The sequence below is a fragment of the Idiotropiscis lumnitzeri genome, unplaced genomic scaffold, assembly GCF_059441095.1.
Source record: "Idiotropiscis lumnitzeri isolate Australia: NSW breed Sydney's pygmy pipehorse unplaced genomic scaffold, RoL_Ilum_1.0 HiC_scaffold_443, whole genome shotgun sequence".
NCBI classification, from domain to species: Eukaryota; Metazoa; Chordata; class Actinopteri; order Syngnathiformes; family Syngnathidae; genus Idiotropiscis; species Idiotropiscis lumnitzeri.
This window is the reverse complement of record NW_028283980.1, coordinates 7,501-15,000: the sequence shown is the minus strand read 5'-3', so window position 1 is coordinate 15,000 and position 7,500 is coordinate 7,501.

Genomic DNA, 7,500 nt, shown 5'->3' with positions numbered 1-7,500 from the left:
GGGTAATAGGCCGGCGTCTGCCACACTTAGCCCGGAGATGAGCACCTTCCCCGGGCACAGGCAGGGAGCGAGCGCCCCCCAGCTCCATCGCTCCGGGGGTAATAGGCCGGCGTCTGCCACACTTAGCCCGGAGATGAGCACCTTCCCCGGGCACAGGCAGGGAGCGAGCGCCCCCCAGCTCCATCGCCCCGGGGGTAATAGGCCGGCGTCTGCCACACTTAGCCCGGAGAGGAGCACCTTCCCCGGGCACGGGCGGGGAGCGAGCGCCCCCCAGCTCCATCGCTCTGGGGGTAATAGGCCGGCGTCTGCCACACTTAGGCCGGAGAGGAGCACCTTCCCCGGGCACGGGCGGGGAGCGAGCGCCCCCAGCTCCATCGCTCCGGGGGTAATAGGCCGGCGTCTGTCACACTTAGCCCGAATATGAGCACCTTCCCCGGGCACGGGCGGTGCCAAGCGTCCCCTAAGTTTGCCCAAATGGAAGCTCCGGAGGAGGAGTGCGGGCGTGTGTCACACTTGGCCCGAATAGGAGCACCTTCCCCGGGCACAGGCGGTGCCAAGCGGCCCCTAAGTTTGCCCAAATGGAAGCTCCGGTGGAGGAGTGCATGCTGCATGACAGTGAAGCCGAATAGGAGCACCTTCCCCGGGCACGGGCGGTGCCAAGCGGCCCCTAAGTTTGCCCAAATGGAAGCTCCGGAGGAGGAGTGCATGCTGCCTGACAGTGAAGCCGAATATGAGCACCTTCCCCGGGCACAGGCGGTGCCAAGCGGCCCCTAAGTCTACCCTCATGGAAGCTCCGGAGGAGGAGTGCGGGCGTGTGTCACACATGGCCCGAATAGGAGCACCTTCCCCGGGCACAGGCGGTGCCAAGCGGCCCCTAAGTTTGCCCAAATGGAAGCTCCGGAGGAGGAGTGCATGCTGCCTGACAGTGAAGCCGAATATGAGCACCTTCCCCGGGCACAGGCGGTGCCAAGCGGCCCCTAAGTTTGCCCTAATGGAAGCTCCGGGGGAGGAGTGCGGGCGTGTGTCACACTTAGCCCGGAGAGGAGCACCTTCCCCGGGCACAGGCGGTGCCAAGCGGCCCCTAAGTTTGCCCTTATGGAAGCTCCGGAGGATGAGTGCATGCTGCCTGACAGTGAAGCCGAATATGAGCACCTTCCCCGGGCACAGGCGGTGCCAAGCGGCCCCTAAGTTTGCCCTAATGGAAGCTCCGGGGGAGGAGTGCGGGCGTGTGTCACACTTAGCCCGGAGAGGAGCACCTTCCCCGGGCACAGACGGTGCCAAGCGGCCCCTAAGTTTGCCCTTATGGAAGCTCCGGAGGAGGAGTGCGGGCGTGTGTCACACTTGGCCCGAATATGAGCACCTTCCCCGGGCACAGGCGGTGCCAAGCGGCCCCTAAGTTTGCCCAAATGGAAGCTCCGGAGGAGGAGTGCGGGCGTGTGTCACACTTGGCCCGAATATGAGCACCTTCCCCGGGCACAGGCGGTGCCAAGCGGCCCCTAAGTTTGCCCAAATGGAAGCTCCGGAGGAGGAGTGCGGGCGTGTGTCACACTTGGCCCGAATATGAGCACCTTCCCCGGGCACAGACGGTGCCAAGCGGCCCCTAAGTTTGCCCAAATGGAAGCTCCGGAGGAGGAGTGCATGCTGCCTGACAGTGAAGCCGACTATGAGCACCTTCCCCGGGCACAGGCGGTGCCAAGCGGCCCCTAAGTCTACCCTCATGGAAGCTCCGGAGGAGGAGTGCGGGCGTGTGTCACACTTGGCCCGAATATGAGCACCTTCCCCGGGCACAGACGGTGCCAAGCGGCCCCTAAGTTTGCCCAAATGGAAGCTCCGGAGGAGGAGTGCACGCTGTGTGACAGTGAAGCCGAATATGAGCACCTTCCCCGGGCACAGGCGGTGCCAAGCGGCCCCTAAGTCTACCCTTATGGAAGCTCCGGAGGAGGAGTGCGGGCGTGTGTCACACTTGGCCCGAATAGGAGCACCTTCCCCGGGCACAGACGGTGCCAAGCGGCCCCTAAGTTTGCCCTTATGGAAGCTCCGGAGGAGGAGTGCATGCTGTGTGACAGTGAAGCCGAATAGGAGCACCTTCCCCGTGCACAGGCGGTGCCAAGCGGCCCCTAAGTTTGCCCTAATGGAAGCTCCGGAGGAGGAGTGCGGGCGTGTGTCACACTTGGCCCGAATAGGAGCACCTTCCCCGGGCACAGACGGTGCCAAGCGGCCCCTAAGTTTGCCCAAATGGAAGCTCCGGAGGAGGAGTGCATGCTGCCTGACAGTGAAGCCGAATATGAGCACCTTCCCCGGGCACAGGCGGTGCCAAGCGGCCCCTAAGTTTGCCCTAATGGAAGCTCCGGAGGAGGAGTGCGGGCGTGTGTCACACTTAGCCCGGAGAGGAGCACCTTCCCCGGGCACAGGCGGTGCCAAGTGGCCCCTAAGTTTGCCCTAATGGAAGCTCCGGACAGTGAAGCCGAATATGAGCACCTTCCCCGGGCACAGGCGGTGCCAAGTGGCCCCTAAGTCTACCCTCATGGAAGCTCCGGAGGAGGAGTGCATGCTGTGTGACAGTGAAGCCGAATAGGAGCACCTTCCCCGGGCACAGACGGTGCCAAGCGGCCCCTAAGTTTGCCCTTATGGAAGCTCCGGAGGAGGAGTGCATGCTGTGTGACAGTGAAGCCGAATAGAAGCACCTTCCCCGGGCACGGACGGTGCCAAGCGGCCCCTAAGTTTGCCCAAATGGAAGCTCCGGAGGAGGAGTGCATGCTGCCTGACAGTGAAGCCGAATATGAGCACCTTCCCCGGGCACAGGCGGTGCCAAGTGGCCCCTAAGTTTGCCCAAATGGAAGCTCCGGAGGAGGAGTGCGGGCGTGTGTCACACTTGGCCCGAATATGAGCACCTTCCCCGGGCACAGGCGGTGCCAAGCGGCCCCTAAGTTTGCCCTTATGGAAGCTCCGGAGGATGAGTGCATGCTGTGTGACAGTGAAGCCGAATATGAGCACCTTCCCCGGGCACAGGCGGTGCCAAGCGGCCCCTAAGTTTACCCTCATGGAAGCTCCGGAGGAGGAGGGCGGGCGTGTGTCACACTTGGCCCGAATAGGAGCACCTTCCCCGGGCACGGACGGTGCCAAGCGGCCCCTAAGTTTACCCTCATGGAAGCTCCGGAGGAGGAGGGCGGGCGTGTGTCACACTTGGCCCGAATAGGAGCACCTTCCCCGGGCACGGACGGTGCCAAGCGGCCCCTAAGTTTGCCCAAATGGAAGCTCCGGAGGAGGAGTGCATGCTGCCTGACAGTGAAGCCGAATATGAGCACCTTCCCCGGGCACAGGCGGTGCCAAGTGGCCCCTAAGTTTGCCCAAATGGAAGCTCCGGAGGAGGAGTGCGGGCGTGTGTCACACTTGGCCCGAATATGAGCACCTTCCCCGGGCACAGGCGGTGCCAAGCGGCCCCTAAGTTTGCCCTTATGGAAGCTCCGGAGGATGAGTGCATGCTGTGTGACAGTGAAGCCGAATATGAGCACCTTCCCCGGGCACGGGCGGTGCCAAGCGTCCCCTAAGTTTGCCCAAATGGAAGCTCCGGAGGAGGAGTGCGGGCGTGTGTCACACTTGGCCCGAATAGGAGCACCTTCCCCGGGCACAGGCGGTGCCAAGCGGCCCCTAAGTTTGCCCAAATGGAAGCTCCGGTGGAGGAGTGCATGCTGCATGACAGTGAAGCCGAATAGGAGCACCTTCCCCGGGCACAGGCGGTGCCAAGCGGCCCCTAAGTTTGCCCTTATGGAAGCTCCGGAGGATGAGTGCATGCTGTGTGACAGTGAAGCCGAATATGAGCACCTTCCCCGGGCACAGGCGGTGCCAAGCGGCCCCTAAGTTTGCCCTTATGGAAGCTCCGGAGGATGAGTGCATGCTGTGTGACAGTGAAGCCGAATAGGAGCACCTTCCCCGGGCACAGGCGGTGCCAAGCGGCCCCTAAGTTTACCCTCATGGAAGCTCCGGAGGAGGAGGGCGGGCGTGTGTCACACTTGGCCCGAATAGGAGCACCTTCCCCGGGCACGGACGGTGCCAAGCGGCCCCTAAGTTTGCCCAAATGGAAGCTCCGGAGGAGGAGTGCATGCTGCCTGACAGTGAAGCCGAATATGAGCACCTTCCCCGGGCACAGGCGGTGCCAAGTGGCCCCTAAGTCGGTAAAGGTTGAAATAAGTAAATAAATACAAAAAGGACGAGGGGGGGAAAAAAGGCAAAAACGTAGAAAATCCCCCCATTCATTTCAATGGGCTCGGCCGATTTGGGCTTGCGGGACCGCCGAGGGCACGCCGGAGGGCGGTTGAGTCGGTAAAAGTTGAAATAAATGAATAAATACAAAAAGGACGAGGGGGGGGGAAAAAAAAAGGCAAAAACGTATAAAATTCCCCCATTCATTTCAATGGGCTCGGCCGAATTGGGCTTGCGGGACCGCCGAGGGCACGCCGGAGGGCGGTTGAGTCGGTAAAAGTTGAAATAAATGAATAAATACAAAAAGAACGAGGGGGGGAAAAAAAGGCAAAAACGTATAAAATTCCCCCATTCATTTCAATGGGCTCGGCTAAAATGGGCCTGCAGTACTGCCGAGAGGCCGCCGGAGGACGCCCTAGTAGGCAAACGTTGATCCCCACACACGAGGGGTCAGTTAGGCGACCAGGGGTAGCGTTTAGGCGACCAGGGGTAGCGTTTAGGTGACCAGGGGAAGCGTTTAGGCGACCAGGGGTAGCGTTTAGGTGACCAGGGGTAGCGTTTAGGCGACCAGGGGTAGCGTTTAGGCGACCAGGGGTAGCGTTTAGGCGACCAGGGGTAGCTTTTAGGCGACCAGGGGTAGCTTTTAGGCGACCAGGGGTAGCGTTTAGGCGACCAGGGGCGTTGCAGTTCCGCCGAATTGCATTAGGGGCGCTGCAGTAGGCAAACGTTCTTCCCCCCTAGTCAGAGGGTCATTTGCCTACTTCCCAGGTTTACCCGGGTTTTCCAAAACACCTGGGGCACATTTTCAGGGATCACGTTTTTAGAAACAAAAATATTCATAATTTCTTCTAAGTCCCCTTTCCAGCGGGGAACTTTGAAACATTGTATCCGACCACTGAAGGCTGTTGGCGGGCACGGCGCGGCAAACAGCCCGCACTCAGGCATGGAGCTCCGGGGAAAGTTGCCTAATTTCTTCTAAGTCCCCTTTCCAGCGGGGAACTTTGAAACATTGTATCCGACCGTGGAAGGCTGTTGGCGGGCACGGCGCGGCTCATAGCCGGCCCTCGGGCACGGAGCTCCGGGTGAATTTTCACAAATTTCTTCTAAGTCCCCTTTCCAGCGGGGAACTTTGAAACATTGTATCCGACCGTGGAAGGCTGTTGGCGGGCACGGCGCGGCTCATAGCCGGCCCTCGGGCACGGAGCTCCGGGTGAATTTTACAAATTTCTTCTAAGTCCCCTTTCCAGCGGGGAACTTTGAAACATTGTATCCGACCGTGGAAGGCTGTTGGCGGGCACGGCGCGGCTCATAGCCGGCCCTCAGGCACGGAGCTCCGGGTGAATTTTCACAAATTTCTTCTAAGTCCCCTTTCCAGCGGGGAACTTTGAAACATTGTATCCGACCGTGGAAGGCTGTTGGCGGGCACGGCGCGGCTCATAGCCGGCCCTCGGGCACGGAGCTCCGGGTGAATTTTCACAAATTTCTTCTAAGTCCCCTTTCCAGCGGGGAACTTTGAAACATTGTATCCGACCGTGGAAGGCTGTTGGCGGGCACGGCGCGGCTCATAGCCGGCCCTCGGGCACGGAGCTCCGGGTGAATTTTCACAAATTTCTTCTAAGTCCCCTTTCCAGCGGGGAACTTTGAAACATTGTATCCGACCGTGGAAGGCTGTTGGCGGGCACGGCGCGGCTCATAGCCGGCCCTCAGGCACGGAGCTCCGGGTGAATTTTCACAAATTTCTTCTAAGTCCCCTTTCCAGCGGGGAACTTTGAAACATTGTATCCGACCAAAGGAAGGCTGTTGGCGGGCGCGGCGCGGCTCATAGCCGGCCCTCGGGCACGGAGCTCCGGGTGAATTTTACTCAATTCTTCTAAGTCCCCTTTCCAGCGGGGAACTTTGAAACATTGTATCCGACCACTGAAGGCTGTTGGCGGGCGCGGCGCGGCTCACAGCCCGCCCTCAGGCACGGAGCTCCGGGGAAATTTGCCTCATTTCTTCTAAGTCCCCTTTCCAGCGGGGACCTTTCAAACATTGTATCCGACCACTGAAGGCTGTTGGCGGACGCGGCGCGGCTCACAGCCCGCCCTCAGGCACGGAGCTCCGGGGAAATTTGCCTCATTTCTTCTAAGTCCCCTTTCCAGCGGGGAACTTTCAAACATTGTATCCGACCACTGAAGGCTGTTGGCGGGCGCGGCGCGGCTCACAGCCCGCACTCAGGCACGGAGCTCCGGGGAAATTTGCCTCATTTCTTCTAAGTCCCCTTTCCAGCGGGGACCTTTCAAACATTGTATCCGACCACTGAAGGCTGTTGGCGGACGCGGCGCGGCTCACAGCCCGCCCTCAGGCACGGAGCTCCGGGGAAATTTGCCTCATTTCTTCTAAGTCCCCTTTCCAGCGGGGACCTTTCAAACATTGTATCCGACCACTGAAGGCTGTTGGCGGACGCGGCGCGGCTCACAGCCCGCCCTCAGGCACGGAGCTCCGGGGGAATTTGCCCCCTCATTTCTTCTAAGTCCCCTTTAGGCGACCAGGGGTTGACAATTTAGGTGACCAGGGGTTGACAATTTAGGCGACCAGGGGTGACTTTTAGGCGACCAGGGGTGAGGTTTAGGCGACCAGGGGTGAGGTTTAGGCGACCAGGGGTAGCGTTTAGGCGACCAGGGGCGTTGCAGTTCCGCCGAATTGCATTAGGGGCGCTGCAGTAGGCAAACGTTTTTACCCCTAGTCAGAGGGTCATTTGCCTACTTCCCAGGTTTACCCGGGTTTTCCAAAACACCTGGGGCACATTTTTAGGAACCACGTTTTTAGAAACAAAAATTCTTCTATGTCCACCTCCGTGAAAGAAATTGCCCAATGGTTCCCGCGGAAGAGAGCTGCCAGGCGGACGCATACTGCAATAACGGCCGCCCTGGCGCTCTGGTGGATGTTATCCTCGAAATTTCTTCTATGTGCCCATTCCAGCGGGCAACTTGCGAACAATGGTGTCCGACCATGGAAGGCTGTTGGCGGACGCGGCGCGGCTCACAGCCCGCCCTCAGGCACGGAGCTCCGGGGGAATTTTCCCCTCATTTCTTCTAAGTCCCCATTCCAGCGGGGAGCTTGCAAACGTGGTATCCGACCACTGAAGGCTGTTGGCGGGCACGGCCCCACCAGCGCAACACGGCACTTCCTATGACTCGGGTCCGACGCAGGAGGAGCGGTCCTCCCGGCCCCGCCACACGGCACTTCCTATGACTCGGGTCCGACGCAGGAGGAGCGGTCCTCCCGGCCCCGCCACACGGCACTTCCTATGACTCGGGT